The sequence below is a fragment of the Salmo salar genome, chromosome 09 (genome assembly GCF_965601325.2).
Source record: "Salmo salar chromosome 09, fSalSal1, whole genome shotgun sequence".
Classification (NCBI taxonomy): domain Eukaryota; kingdom Metazoa; phylum Chordata; class Actinopteri; order Salmoniformes; family Salmonidae; genus Salmo; species Salmo salar.
The window spans coordinates 79813084-79829557 of NC_138299.1; the positions used below are offsets into that span (position 1 = coordinate 79813084).

At 41.2% G+C, this 16474-nt stretch overlaps 1 protein-coding gene across 1 annotated transcript in view; it reads left to right on the forward strand.

Moving 5' to 3' along the window:
* Positions 1-16474, forward strand: part of LOC106611879 (uncharacterized) — a 65535-nt gene that overhangs the window by 27341 nt on the left and 21720 nt on the right. The gene's annotated exons all lie outside the window — the stretch shown is intronic.

Here is a 16474-nt window from a genome sequence, read left to right on the forward strand (position 1 = left end):
GAGAGTCACAAACCACTAATAGGGAACATTGGACTTTGATCTGCTGGTCTTCTCTGTTTCACTTCCAATATCTCTCACATCTCCTCCTCTCAAATTCCTGTCTTTCTATCTCTCTCTCTCTTACTGGTTCATTTCTTTTTCAAATGATCACAATCTAAAATGGAGTGAAAGAGCCTACTAATTGTGAAGAAGGTAGTGTCTTCATGTCAGTGTTGGACAGCGGTGTGTGAGAGCTGACCACTGCCCTGACACAACCAATGAGTTGTTATATTCTTAGGTGCCAACATATCTTCTTCACACTCAAAAGTAGCCTCAGCTAACATGTTTTCCTTCTTCTCTGATATAATCAGACAAGAGACATGTCGCCAGCCTGGCTGTTTAAATTAAGAAGTGAAACTCTGATGAGGCTCTTCCTCTTTTCTCTGAGTCATGACCTATGAATAGGTTTAGGTCAAAATTAAACTGGTAGAAAATAGAGGACTGATAAAAAATGTAGGATTTTGTTTAAGTACAGTAGGTTCATTTTCTAAGTTGCGCGCTGCGTTGTGAAGAGACATGAGGCTGTGTTTGGACTTTTTGTGATGTTAGCAGGAGTGTCACATGGCCATTTTATTCTTTGTTTGGGTTCCTATGTAGTTGTCCTTTTATTGCATTAAAAAAATCTAGGCTAAGTCATTGTTTAATGTTTAGTGTCCCCCAATCAGAGCAGATATATTATTGGTGTATGGAAGACATATTTATGACAAAAGCGATTCATACTAATGCAATACCAGGGAAGATCATGTTAATGGAATCATAGATTACCACTATGTGGTTTTTCATTTTGAGTATCTCTGTAGATACACCAGTGGGGTCTTTCTTAATATGAGGTCAGATCCCATGGCATCAGTCATCATCTGGAGAGAGACAGTTCCTTCCAGAGCTTCATAACACTGAGATCCATACTCTCTACCAAGATCACAGTGGGTTTCGATGCCTGAGGATAGAGTGACAATGTTGTCACAATTCTGACACAACTGGTATAATTCTTTATAATCTAATTATCTGATTCTGTGGCTAATAATGAGTGAACAAGCTAATAATATAAAAGTATAACATTACAATTCTCTAAATGTATAAAGAGAGAAATAAAGTAGAAACAAGAAATGGACATTAAAGCCAGAGCATCCTTCCTAATCAACTATGGGACCCTTATGATTACTAACACACCAAGAAATGATTCTCCTGAATACCTCTTAGAAATATTTGTTTAATTGGATATGGGAGCCAAAACAGTACAGCTGTTTATTAAGTGTGACTGTTCATTCATAATGTTTTTTATAACAAAAACATTTACATTTCATCTCAAGTAATTATTAACCTAATCAATTATATTTACAACAATTTAGGTACTTAATTTTGTACTGTAACTACTCTCATTAGTCCACAGCGCCAGTGTCCTCTCCTCAGCTGTCCTCTGAGTGTCTGTCCCACGTAGAGATGAGGGTGTCCTGCTCCTCTGAGGGAGACAGTCCCCAGTACAGCTGGACTCTGGACAGACAGACACTGAATGGAACGATGGCTTTTCTCAGGGAGATGACAGACACCATCATACTGAAGTAGGAAATCGTGGGGACTCTCGACTGTAGCGTGCCAAACCATATCAGCAATGTTACCATCACTCAAGAGATCTCTGCATGTAGTATGTCTATTGGTAAGTAGATGTTAAATAAAAGGTTTACTACCCATTGGGCAAACCACATCATTTTAACGTGGATAATTGGGTAATATTTGGTTGAGACGTTGATCAATAAGATTACAACCTATATACCAGAGAGCAACATCTGTCCGGTGGAGTCCACAAAGCATGTAACAAACAGTTACATGACATACAGGATGGTCAAGCAAGTTAATGTTTCAGACATTTTTGGACTATTGATTTAGAACCATGGAGAGTTACCGCATGTCGAAAAGAAAACAGGAGCAGCCTCCACTATTGCAGTACCATTTCAACATCAACATTTCAACATCATCAAATCACCTATGCTTAGTTAGACAACTAAAATTTACAAAAACATCTTAGTCCAATCAACGTAAGCTAAATATGATGTGGCTGTCCATGGTGATTTGTGTGTGCATGCAAGTAGAAAAATCATGTTGGCTCACCCTACTTGTAGCAAAACGTCAATTATGTTTTTAGTTTTTGTTTTCCTAGGCTTCATGGCTAAAATGCTTGCTCACTAGCCTAACTTCCTTTCATGAGCAATAATGCGCCAGGCCAGCTAGTTAACATTAGCCTTCTACATCTAGCTACATATTGAACTTCCATCCTCTCAGGCCATTGGCAAAATGTATGAATCGTTGGATCAGAATTACATTTATAATCAATGGCTAGAGCGGAGAATTAAGTAAAACCTCAAGTCCAAATCCCTATCTCCACCCATGGCTAATTTATAAATGGGTTGACTTTAGCTAGCTAGCCAGCCAACGGAGGACAACGACAAAACAAGATGCAACAATTCAAATATTTTCTGTAAATTATGTTCTGCTTTTAATGTGATGGTATTGTGTGAAGCCAAATCCGAACTGGCTTCCCTTGATACTTTTTTTTGTGGGCCAGGACCATTTAAAGTTGAGCTCACTTAGTTTAGCTCAATGCTGATTGGCTATTATTTTATAATTTGTTTTATCAAGGGAGGCCAGATGCTTGCTGGCTTCGCTTGCATTCAATGCTACAATGTCATACTATTTATATTCAGCCAGCATCAGATAGATGGGCTACACATACTGAGAAAGAGGGCCGCTGTTTCGCTCGGTCGGATGCTTTCTCCGAAGAGATACATTCAGCCTCTTGTGAATTGAAGGAAAATTATGAAACATAGAGAGACGAAAGATCCATCATTTTATATGTTTTTGTCATTTTTTTCTTGGTCAGTTTTTGGAGAAGCCTGGCTTCCCTTGGCATCCATGAATACACGCCACTGGACGTGAATCCAGCATATCAATTATTAATTTGTTGACAAATGATTGTTAAAATCCAGACTAAGTCAGTGGCACAGATGGAACTTTCCAAGCAGAGGATACATATCCTTCAAAAGTTGATATTTGCTTGCGTTGACAACCAAACACAATTATCCTCACGGGATTGGTGTCCCCGCCGCGGGACGATTGAGCTAACATAGGCTAATGTGATTAGCATGAGGTTGTAAGTAACAAGAACATTTCCCAGGCAAAGACATATCTGATGTGGGCAGAAAGCTTAAATTCTTGTTATTCTAACTATACTTTCCAATTTACAGTAACTATCACAGTGAAATAATACCATGCCATTGTTTGAGGAGAGTGCACAGATTTGAACCTGAAAATGTATTAAATATCACTAAATATCATTACATTTGAAATCATCCAGGTCTATTGTTTTGTCTATTTTTTGTTGAATTCTGTGTTGAATTGAAACAATAGCTGTTGATTATTTGCAAATGTTACATAGACCTAAATAGCCTCATTGATGATATATGATTGATAAACTATGGTGATATTTCATTTGCTCTGTTGAACCTACCCTTTGGAATGACTTCGATAGCAACAGTTAATCTATTTCATTTTTAAATGGAGATTGCTCATCAATAGTTCTGATGATAGCACATTGGTGATAGTCAGTGACAAATACCATAGCCAAGCAGGGCCAGGCTTGGATGAATCCCTGGATCGGAGACCAAAGGATAGCTGTAGATAGATCAATTATTTTCTGATAGTGGATTTAACATAAGAAACCTGCCATTATTTGTCCTCTAGAACAGTGGTTCCCAAACTTTTTATAGTTCCGTACCCCTTCAAACATTCAAAACTCCAGCTGCGTACCCCCTCTAGCACCAGGGTCAGCGCACTCTCAAATGTATTTTTTTTGCCATCATTGTAAGCCTGCCACACTAACACTATACAATACATTTATTAAACACAAGAATGAGTGTGAGTTTTTGTCACATCCCGGCTCGTGGGAAGTGACAAAGAGCTCTTATAGAACCAGGGCACAAATAATAATAATCAATAATTTTGCTCTTCATTTCGCTATCTTACATATAAAACCTTATTTGTTCATCGAAAATTGTGAATAACTCCCCACAGTTTAATGAGAAGGGTGTGCTTGAAAGGATGCACATAACTCTGCAATGTTGGGTTGTATTGGAGAGTCTCACTTAAATCATTTTCCAGTGGCTTCTGATTAAATTCAATTTTCACAGAATCGCTTGTTGCAATTTCTATGAGGCTCTCTTGTTCTGATATCGGTAAGTGGACTGGGGGCAGGGCATGAAAGGGATAGCGAATTCAGTTGTTTGTGTCATCCATTTCGAGAAACTACCTGCGTAATTGCGCACCCAACTCACTCCGGTGCTTCGCTATATCACATTTGACATTGTCCGTAATCTTGAGTTCATTTGCACACAAAAAATCATACAATGATGGAAAGACCTGTGTGTTGTCCCTGTTAATGCCTACAGAGAAGAGCTCCAACTTCTTAATCATAGCCTCGATTTTGTCCCGCACATTGAATATAGTTGCGGAGAGTCCCTGTAATCCTAGATTCAGATCATTCAGGTGAGAAAAAACATCACCCAGATAGGCCAGGCGTGTGAGAAACTCGTCATCATGCAAGCGGTCAGACAAGTGAAAAGTATGGACAGTAAAGAAAACTTTAAGAAAGTCTCTCAATTTAAAAAAAATGTGTCAATACTTTGCCCCTTGATAACCAGCGCACTTCTGTATGTTGTGAAAGCGTTACCCATATCATTGCATAGTGCAGAAAATTCAAGAGAGTTCAGGGGCCTTGCTTTAACAAAGTTAACCATTTTCACTGTAGTGTCCAAAACGTCTTTCAAGCTGTCAGGCATTCCCTTGGCAGCAAGAGCCTCTCGGTGGATGCTGCAGTGTACCCAAGTGGCGTCTGGAGCAACTGCTTGCATGTGCGTTACCACTCCACTATGTCTCCCTGTCATGGCTTTTGCGCCATCCGTACAGATACCAACACATCTTGACCACCAAAGTCCATTTGATGTCAAAAGCTGTCCAGTATTTTAAAAATATCCTTTCCTGGTTTCCAGTGGTTTGCAGAAGAGGATGTCTTCCTTAATTGACCCCCCATAAATGTAACAGGCATATACCAGGAGCTGTGCCAGGTCCGCCACATCTGTTGACTCATCCAGCTGTATAATTCACTGGCTTGTATGCGAATCAGTAATTGTTTCAAAACATCTCCTGCTGTGTCACTGATCCGTCGTGAAACAGTGTTGTTTGATGAAGATAATTGTCTGTATAGTTTTTTTGGGCCTTTTCCCCCAGCATTGTCCCAGCCATATCCACAGCAGCAGGAAGACTTAAGTCCTCCACAATAGTATGGGGCTTGCCTGTCCTAGCCACTCGGTAGCTCAACATATAAGACGCTTCTAGACCCTTCTTATTAATGGTATCTGTTGCTTTTAAACATGTCTTACTACTTGAAAGTCGTCTTAATTCTCGCGCAAAAAAACTCCTGTGGCTTATTTTTTAAATTGCCATATTTTGTTTCTAAATATCTGCGCAAGAGTGAAGGTTTCATAGAGTTGTGAGATAGTACTTTTGCATATATAACACACTGTGGCTGAGAAAAGGCACCACTCCCAATATAAGTGAACCCTAAGTTCTCATATTTGCACCTCTTCGATGGTCCAACGTCTCTGTCTGTTGTTCGGTGCCCTCCCGAGTAAGGGGGCAGTATCTCTTCGGCTGCATCAGATTCACAACTGTCAGTGTCCATGCTAGCTGGGCTAACAACAAATGTAGAATTACTGATGCATGAATTACTGTATTTATTAAGGATCCCCATCAGCTGCTGCCTCTTCCTGGGGTCCAGCAAAATTAAGGCAGTTTATACAATTTTTAAATCATTACAATACATTCACAGACTGTGTGCCCTCAGGCCCCATGTATCCATTGGATGTGCTCGTGGAAGCAGAACAACTTGTGTCGTTGACAGGTGCAGGTGTAGTACTGCTGGTAGTAGCAGTACTACCAGTAGAGCTGGTATGTGTCTCTATGGACGCGGGCCTTACTTTTCTTAACCATTTATCAATTTTCGAGCAAACGGAATGAGCAGCAGCTACGTTTGGCTACATGCAGACTGTTAGTGGAATTCCCGCTAGAGAGTAACGGTTAATGTGATTGGATGTTAATTATTTGACTTGGCTACCTGTAATTGACATTGTCTTGTTATTTCGCTGAACACTAAATGGTTTAATTACATTTTTTTGCAGTGAAACGAGGATACTCAGGCGAGAAAAAAACCTCACCCAAATGTATAGCCCCGTTGGAAAATAGAAATGGACTGTTTGAAAACGTAAAACAAAAACATTATATGTTTTATTTAAATGTAAATCACGTTTTTATTTGGCGTACCCCAGACGGCATTACCCCAGTTTGGGAATACCTGCTCTAGAACAAGGTCAGTAATGCACCATTGATCCAATATATATACTCTCTCTCTCTCTCTCTCTCTCTCTCTCTCGTGCAGAAATACAAAGTTCTCACAGACTAAATGTAGTGTGACAATTTCTTCTGTATCACATTTCCTCTTTCAGCCCTCATGCAAATCTAGTCTCAAGATCTCTTGTTCACTTGTGTGTGTGGTGTATCTTACTTCTTGTTGTATCTTATTTAATGCCTTATCGTATATAACATTTTCATGCATTGGTCTTTGAAATAAAGAAGTGAGATCAAGACTGTGTTCAAACACTTCCTTTTTCATCCCTGAAGTGACACAATCTATCGCGTGTTTTTCTCAAACATCCTAGTCACACGGTGTGGCAGGTTTGGAATCTGAATTTGGGATTTGTATAGTGAATCTACAGTTGCCAACACATATCAGTGGTTGGCCATTGTGAAGACAACATGCTTTTGGTGTTTGGGCTCCTGGTGATGTTACAGTTTTTCTCGATTGTTTACACACATTTTCTCAGAACTCTACACACAAATCAAAAAACACACACATAATGGGCAAAACCCCTCAATTCTCCAGCAAAATGAAACTTTACATTCAAAACAATGTTATTTCTTATCAAAATGGTATTTTGTTTTCAAATGACACACACAAACCGTCATATGAATAGACATTTATAAGAACCAGTTGAACACTGATGTGCTCAATGTAAAACACTATGATGAATGGAAAACACTTCTTCTCCATTCATCATAATGACTTAGGCCTTTTTTTGGATCAGTGTTGCCATTACTACAGACAGTACATGCATAAGTGTGTTGTAAAATATTAGAGAATATTATTTTTATACTCAGAACACACAAATACACAGTAACAAATATACACTGCTCAAAAAAATAAAGGGAACACTTAAACAACACAATGTAACTCCAAGTCAATCACACTTCTGAAGCAACACTGATTGACAATAAATGTCACATGCTGTTGTGCAAATGGAATAGACAACAGGTGGAAATTATAGGCAATTAGCAAGACACCCCCAATAAAGGAGTGGTTCTGCAGGTGGGGACCACAGACCACTTCTCAGTTCCTATGCTTCCTGGCTGATGTTTTGGTGACTTTTGAATGCTGGCGGTGCTTTCACTCTAGTGGTAGCATGAGACAGAGTCTACAACCCACACAAGTGGCTCAGGTAGTGCAGCTCATCCAGGATGGCACATCAATGCGAGCTGTGGCAAGAAGGTTTGCTGTGTCTGTCAGCGTAGTGTCCAGAGCATGGAGGCGCTACCAGGACACAGGCCAGTATATCAGGAGACGTGGAGGAGGCCGTAGGAGGGCAACAACCCAGCAGCAGGACCGCTACCTCCGCCTTTGTGCAAGGAAGAGCAGGAGAAGCACTGCCAGAGCCCTGCAAAATGACCTCCAGCAGGCCACAAATGTGCATGTGTCTGCTCAAATGGTCAGAAACAGACTCCATGAGGGTGGTATGAGGGCCCGACGTCCACAGGTGGGGGTTGTGCTTACAGCCCAACACCGTGCAGGACGTTTGGCATTTGCCAGAGAACACCAAGATTGGCAAATTCGCCACTGGCGCCCTGTGCTCTTCACAGATGAAAGCAGGTTCACACTGAGCATGTGACAGATGTGACAGAGTCTGGAGACGCCGTGGAGAACGTTCTGCTGCCTGTAACATCCTCCAGCATGACCGGTTTGGCGGTGGGTCAGTCATGGTGTGGGGTGGCATTTCTTTGGGGGGCCGCACAGCCCTCCATGTGCTCGCCAGAGGTAGCCTGACTGCCATTAGGTACCGAGATGAGATCCTCAGACCCCTTGTGAGACCATATGCTGGTGCGGTTGGCCCTGGGTTCCTCCTAATGCAAGACAATGCTAGACCTCATGTGGCTGGAGTGTGTCAGCAGTTCCTGCAAGAGGAAGGCATTGATGCTATGGACTGGCCCGCCCGTTCCCCAGACCCGAATCCAATTGAGCACATCTGGGACATCATGTCTCGCTCCATCCACCAACGCCATGTTGCACCACAGACTGTCCAGGAGTTGGCGGATGCTTTAGTCCAGGTCTGGGAGGAGATCCCTCAGGAGACCATCCGCCACCTCATCAGGAGCATGCCCAGGCGTTGTAGGGAGGTCATACAGGCACGTGGAGGCCACACACACTACTGAGCCTCATTTTGACTTGTTTTAAGGACATTACATCAAAGTTGGATCAGCCTGTAGTGTGGTTTTCCACTTTAATTTTGAGTGTGACTCCAAATCCAAACCTCCATGGGTTGATAAATTGGATTTCCATTGATTATTTTTGTGTGATTTTGTTGTCAGCACATTCAACTATGTAAAGAAAAAAGTATTTAATAAGATTATTTCTTTCATTCAGATCTAGGATGTGTTGTTTAAGTGTTCCCTTTATTTTTTTGAGCAGTATATTTAATTTTTCCCACAAAAACAATGTACACAGTGTACATCCCATTCCCGACCAACACAAAGTTGCACATACAGTGGTCTACATACAAAACAGAAGAATTTAATGTATACAGTTACAGTAACAAAAAATATATATGCTGCATCCTCTCTTCTTTTGCGGTCTGGCCACAGCACCTCATCCACATCACAAGCAATGTTCTCCCTGGCCAAGCAGCGGGGGAAATGTCGCCTAGCATGGCGATTCCAGCCATGAAAAGCATCAGCTGCTATATCTCCACATGCGTCTTCCATAGCTTGGAGAAAAGGTATAGGCGTTTGTGGATTTCGGTCATACATTTTCCATCTCCAGGCAGAAGAAAATTCCTCAATAGGATTGAGGACTGGAGAATATGGAGGGAGATCAACAACTAAAAAGCGTGGGTGGGCAGTGAACCAGTTACGAACCAGAGCAGCCCTGTGGAAACTTACCTTGTCCCAAATGACAACGTACCTGAGCTGCTCTGGGCCATCTACCTGATCTGGTGGAATGAGTGTGTTGTGTAGGGTGTCCAGGTATGTGATCAGATGGGCGGTGTTGTAGGGGTCAAGGGTAGCATGGTCATGGATGACGCCGTGGTGGGTAATCGCTGCACACATTGTGATGTTCCCTCCGCGCTGGCCAGGGACTTGAACAATGGCACGCTTCCCCTCTTTCGTCTTTTTGTGAGGTTGAATCCAACCTCATCAATGAAGATGAACTGGTGCTCCACTGCAGCCACCTCTAGCTCAAGGACTCTCTGAAACACACATGACAATATCAGAAATAGACATGGAGTGGTCACTATTGTGAAGCACAATCATTATGATTACAATACTGAAATATGTATAATTTACACAGTGTTGAGAGTATGCATCAATTGTGGGATTGTATAGGACTCACTTGCACATAGTTATATCGCAATTCTTTGACTCTTTCTGAATTGTATTCAAATGGCACCCTGTAGACCTGCTTCATCCTGAGATTATTTCTGCGCAAGACACGGTCCAGTGTTAATAAACTTACCCTATCAATATTTTGAACTATCTCATTGTTTTCTATTATTTTTCTTTGTATTTGCCATAATGTTATGGCGTTATTTTCTAGGACCATGTTCATGATTTCAATTTCCTGTTCAGGAGACAGAACACGTTCCCGACCACCTTGTGTTGGTAATCTTTCAGTTCTGCCAAACAAATAGTAAAATACTGTAAATACAAAGTAGGAATACATTTCCCAAATACTTGAAACACTTTATTTTTACAGTCCTACAGAACAGTCCACAGGCAATACTGTACTATTGTACTCATTGAGTACTGTATTGATATGCAGTCCTGCAATTTTCTAGTGAGAGTAGATTTCTTACCTATTCTCATTTCGGAATGTCCGGACGATGGATGCTACAGTGTACCTGCTCAAATTTTACTGTACTCTTTGCCCAGCCTCCCTCATTGTTAGACCATGGTTGACCACATGATCAACCAAAGTGGCTCGGATCTCATCAGCGATTACGGTCCTTGTCCTCCCCGTCCTCCTCCTCTTACTCTCACTCCTCTGGCTCTGCCTCTGTTTCCAATGTTGGCATCCGTTGCTCCAAAACAGGAGAGCTCAACTGTTGCCCTTTTATGCTAAAGCTCTGATTGCTAATTGTAAAACTGTGTGACGGGTGTTTGCCCATGTGATGAGTCAGTGTGCATATTTGAATGGCAGTGTGTTCATTGTGAAAACAAGAGTTTCTGCATGAAAATTGTGCCAAATGCAAAGAATTGTGTGTAGTGTTTTGAAAAAAGTGTGTTTTAGAACTGCAATTTGAGTGTAAAGCAGGAATTGTGCTTGTAGTTTAGCAGAATTGGTTCAGGGGGTTGGTGCATGAGTTACATGTTGTGGTCATTGTGTCTCAAGTACCAGTATTTGTGTGTAAACAATTGAGAAAAACTGTAACTGGACTCTCTAATGGTAAGAGGTACAGTTGTTTGTCTATGGAGGTCATGCATGTTCTAACAATAAGGCAGTGTTATAAAGGGTAAATTAATAATTACAGCAGAGTACAGTACTGTGCTATAATGAGGAGAAAAGAAACAGACACAAAGCAAGGTTAAATTATTTACTTGTCAAATTAGATATTTTTTTACCCCTTATCTTACCAGGTAAGTTGACTGAGAACACATTCTCATTTACAGCAACAGCCTGGGGAATAGTTACAGGGAAGAGGAGGGGGGGATGAATGAGCCAATTGGAAGCTGTGGATGATTTGGTGGCCATGATGGAATAAGGGCTAGATTGGGAAGTTAGCCAGGACACCGGGGTTAACACCCCTACTCTTACGATAAGGGCCATGGGATCTTTAGTGACCACAAAGAGTCAGGACACTCGTTTAATGTCCCATCCGAAAGACAGCACCCTACACAGGGCAGTGTCCCCAATCACTGCCCTGGTGCACTGGGATATATAAAAACTTAGACCAGAGGAAAAGGTGCCTCCTACTACCCCTCCAACACCATTTCCAGCAGCATCTGGTCTTCCATCCAGGACAAACCCTGCTTAGCTTCAGAGGCAAGCCAGCAGTGGGTTTCAGGGTGATATGCTGCTGGGACATTCATAAAGTGACAAAATGAAAATATATTAGAGTTTCAGATGAAGAATAACAATAATCACTATCAACAAATGTGTCATTTTTCCCTCCTTTCCTCAGGCATGGAGGAGAAATCCTGTGATGCTAGACAGAACATGTCATGTCACGGAGCTCTGGGAGAAACTGTCTATCTTCTGCTGATGAATAATGCCACAGGGTCTGAACTCAAATAAATAAAAAAACACTGGTGCAAGTATAAAGATATTCACAATGAAAAACAACACAGTGAGCTTCCATGACTCCATTAAAGCTAGATCAGAGTTCTTTATCAACAACGGGACATTTAGGATATCTAACACAGAAAATAGTGATTCTGGTGAATATGTCTTAGGAATCTATGATTCACATGGAACACGTTTGAGCACCAGAGGAGTACAACTGATCATTGGAGGTGAGGAGCTAAAAAGCTCATATCTCTTTGCCAATTAAGAATCTTCCAAAGAAGCTAAAAGCATCTTGAATGTTGACATTCACTTGTGAGGGAATGTGTCAAACATGGACAAATAAATACTATATATGATCAAATGTTTTTTTGGGTGTAAAATCCTCCTTTAACTGCTTACATACCTTAATCTTAGGGATAGGCGTCCCGCTAGCGAGACAACTTCCGGTGAAACTGGAGGGCGCGCAATTAAAATAAATAATCATAAATATTATGGATATTAAACATTTAGGTACATATAAGTATCTTATATCGGCTGAAAGCTTTAATTGTTGTTAATCTAACTGCACTGTCCGATTTACAGTAGCTATTACAGCGAAAAACATGCCATGCGATTGTTTGAGGACTGCGGCCCACATCAAAATGTTTTTCTACTGGCACAGGTTTCATACATTCACAAATAAAGATTACATTTTCACTTACTTTTTGAAAATCTTCCTCTGATTTGTCATCCAAAGGGTCCCAGCTATAACATGTAGTGGTGTTTTAATAGATAAAATCCTTCTTTATATCCCAAAAAGTCAGTTTAGTTGTCGCCCTTGATTTGAGTAATCCACTCGTTCAACATGCAGAGAAAGGAATCTGAAAATCTACCCCTAAACTTTGTTTCAACAAGTCAAAATACGTTTCTATTTACTCCTCAGATACCCTAAAATGTAATCAAACTAATATTTCTTATGGAAAGAAGTATGTTCAATAGGAAACCGATTTTAGCAGGTGCGTCCTGTCTTCATGGCGTGCGCAAACATGAATTTCCAAGACTGTGTCCCTGTACTAAAACGGATATTTCTTATTCGCTTTTGAAGTTACAAGCCTGAAACCTTGTACATAGACTGCTGCCACCATATTGAAACCATAGGATTTGCATCCAGGGAGTATTTCTAAGAGGATGGTTTCTCAACAAAAAAAAATCTGTTTGGTTTTTCTTTGGATTTTTTCATACCGTATCTATTGTGTTATATTCTCCTACATTATTTTAACATTTCTACAAATGTCAATGTGTTTTCTTTCCAATGGTACAAATTATATGCATATCCTGGCTTCAGGGCCTGAGCTACAGGTAGTTTACTTTGGGCATGTCATTCAGGCGGAAATGGAGAAAAAAGGGGCCTAGCCCCCTCATGCTTCTCCCCCATTTCTCTCCACCTTATCATGCAGGAGGATCTTATGGGACTGTCATAGGGTCACTAGTAGCTGTGGTCCTGGTCCTAACCGTGGTGGTGGGAGCTTACTGTATTCACAAGAGGAGGACACCTCCACAGGCTCCAGGTCAGTGGTGCGACAGATCTAACAAACAAAGATTACTATGTACAGTACACCGATGGTTACCACATTCAGTCACATTCAGGAGGTTCCAGAGGATGTGGAGTATGGACAGGTAGTAGTATTGAAGGGTTCCAGACCAACCACAGAGAGAGACAGACCTGAGGGGTGGGAGGAGACTGTGTATGGTGGAATACAGCTTGGCCAATGAGAGAAGGTTCTTCAATGTAGGCCGGGTTGTGAAGGGTTGGTCTTTAGACATTGTATTAAACCTTTGTTGGTTCATTTGTTACTGTAATTAATTGTATCTAACTTTCCCATATTTCTGTACACATTTTCATGAAATGTACATGAACAACCCAACAACTAAACTGTATACACTGGCTGTAGTGAGTCCTTCTGCTTTTGATTGAACGTGTTGTTTACCGTTTAAAGTCTAAACATACAGCCATACTAAACTTTTCCATCTACAACATGTTATTACACAGTAGTAACAACAGTAACAGTAGTAACAACAGTAACAGTAGTAACAGTAGTAACAGTAGTAACAGTAGTAACAGTGGTAACAGTGGTAACAGTATTAACAGTAATAACAGTGGTAACAGTGGTAAAAATGGTAACAGTAGTATTGGTGGTCACAGTGATAACAGTAGTAACGTTTGTAGCGGTGTTAATAGTGGTGACAGTAGTAACAGTGGTAACAGTAGTAACGGTGGTAACAGTGGTAAAAATGGTAACAGTAGTATTGGTGGTAACAGTGGTCACAGTGGTAACAGTAGTAGCGGTGGTAATAGTGGTAACAGTAGTAACAGTTGTCATTCACTGCAGAAGTTTGTAATTAAGATGTCCCTGTGTGTACAGTTCTGTGAAACACAATCCTTACTATTATAGTCAATGGCAGAATGGTTCAAACTGTTTTCTAAAGCACATCTTATTTTGCATCCAGTGCTATATTAATCCAGTCCATTATAAAGTCATGTTATTGTGTCTAGCCAACAGCTGTAACCCAAAAGGAATCAGTTGCAGCTGGTTGAAGACACCAGAGAGTCACAAACCACTATTAGGGAACATTGGACTTTGATCTGCTGGTCTTCTCTGTTTCACTTCTTATTTCTCTCACCTCTGTCTATGCCCACACATATTGTATTTTTTTTTTTTAAATAAACAGCGGAAAGAGGGGATTGAGCTGCAGCCTCTACAAGAAACGGTAAGTCTCTAGCACAAACATGGGGGGCTATTCAAGATTCAAAACGGCACATTTGACTTTGTACAGTAGAGTGTCAATGTAGTTTAGGGGGATTTATTAAAGTCCTTAAAGTCCTTTGAGGTCATTTGGACCCCATCCAAAAACACCTAATTCCACCTACAGTAATTTGATAAATAGCTCCTTTATTTGTATCTAGGTTTCTCTGGAGATATAATAACAAGTTATCCATACCACCAGAGGGTGGAGGGAGACCTGCATCAGTTATCTTGACCAGATTGAGAGATCACTTGCAGAGATATAGCTCCCCATGTACTCTCCTAAGATTGTACTTTTCTGTACCACATATCGTATAACTGTACAATACCAAAACTGCCACCACCATTCTTCATTTTAGGGATGGTGCCATGTGTCCTCCAGATGTGACGCTTGGCCTTCTGGCCAAATAGTTCATTCTTGGTTTCATCAGGTGGCTTTTGGCAAACTCCAAGCGGGCTGTCATGTGCCTTTTACTGAAGAGTGGCTTCCGTCTGGCCACTCTACCATAAAGATCTCCACAGAGGAACTCTAGAGCTGTCAGAGTGACCATCGGCTTTCTTGGTCACCTCTCTGACCAAGGCCCTTCTCCCCCGATTGCTCAGTTTGGCTGGGTGGCCAGCTCTAGGAAGTCTTGGTGGTTACAAACTTCTTCCATTTAAGAATGATGGAGGCCACTGTGTTCTTGGGGACCTTCAATGCTGCAGACATTTTTTGGTACCCTTAACCAGATCTGTGCCTCGACATAATCCTGTCTCGGAGTTCTATGGACAATTCCTTCGACCTCATGGCTTGGTTTTTTCTCTGACATGCACTGTCAACTATGGAACCTTATATAGAGAGGTATGTGTCTTTCCAAATCATGTCCAATCAATTGAATTTACCACAGGAAGATTCCAATCAAGTATACAAACATCTCAAGGATGATCAATGGAAACAGGATGCACCTGAGCTCAGTTTCGAGTCTCATAGCAAATGGTCTGGATACTTATGTAAATAAAGTATTTCAGTTTTTTATGTTTAATAAATCTTTAAACAATTCTAACAATCTGTTTTTGCTTTGTCATTATAGGAATTGTTTGTAGATTAGTGAGACATTTTTGTTATTTAATCCATTTTAGAATAAGGCTGCAACAAAATGTGGAAAAAGTAAAGTGTTCTGAATACTTTCCCAAGGCATTGTATATGTTAGTTGCAGTCAAAACAGCTCATAAAAGTCTGTCAGTTTTTTTGAGGACTGTAGATCTGTAATCCAGAAACCAGCTACCCTCTGATTGTACAGATTGCTGTGTTGGTATATTTTATGATTCTTTGAAATTATACTATGGGAAGTGTTCTATGAGTGCAACTTGTTAAGGTATTTGGGTTGCTATAACATTTGGTTTGAAGTGCCTTTGAGGGTTTGTTCATGCTTTATGAAGAGTTGCCTGTCTCAGGCTCTGCACACTCCTGGATTGCATCCTATGTGGCAGGTCGCTCCTACCAGGTGGTGTGGAGAGGATCTGTGTCTGCACTACGTGCTCTCACTGCTGGTGGCCCCCGTGGCTCGGTTCTAGGCCCTCTCCTCTTTTCTATATACACCAAGTCACTCAGCTCTGTCATATCCTCACATGGTCTCTCTCATCACTGCTGTGCGGATGACACTCAACTACTCTTCTCCACCTCCCCTTCTGACATCTAGGTGGCGACACTTATCTCTGCGTGCCTGGAAGACATCTTAGCTTGGATGTCAGCCCACCAATTTAAGCTCAACCTCGTCAAAACAGAGCTGCTCTTCCCACTCCAAGGCCTCTCCATCACGGTTGACAACTCCACGGTGTCCCCCTCCCAGAGTGCAAAGAACCTCTCAGGATCAATGGATGAAGTCAAGGGGTGTGCTTACTTTCTGAAGGCACTGTATGTTAACTGCACCTCATCCAACAGGACAAAGATATCAGAGTGGGTGAATGAGGCTAATAACACCCTGTGTGTTCAGTAGCGGTGAGTGGGTAAAAT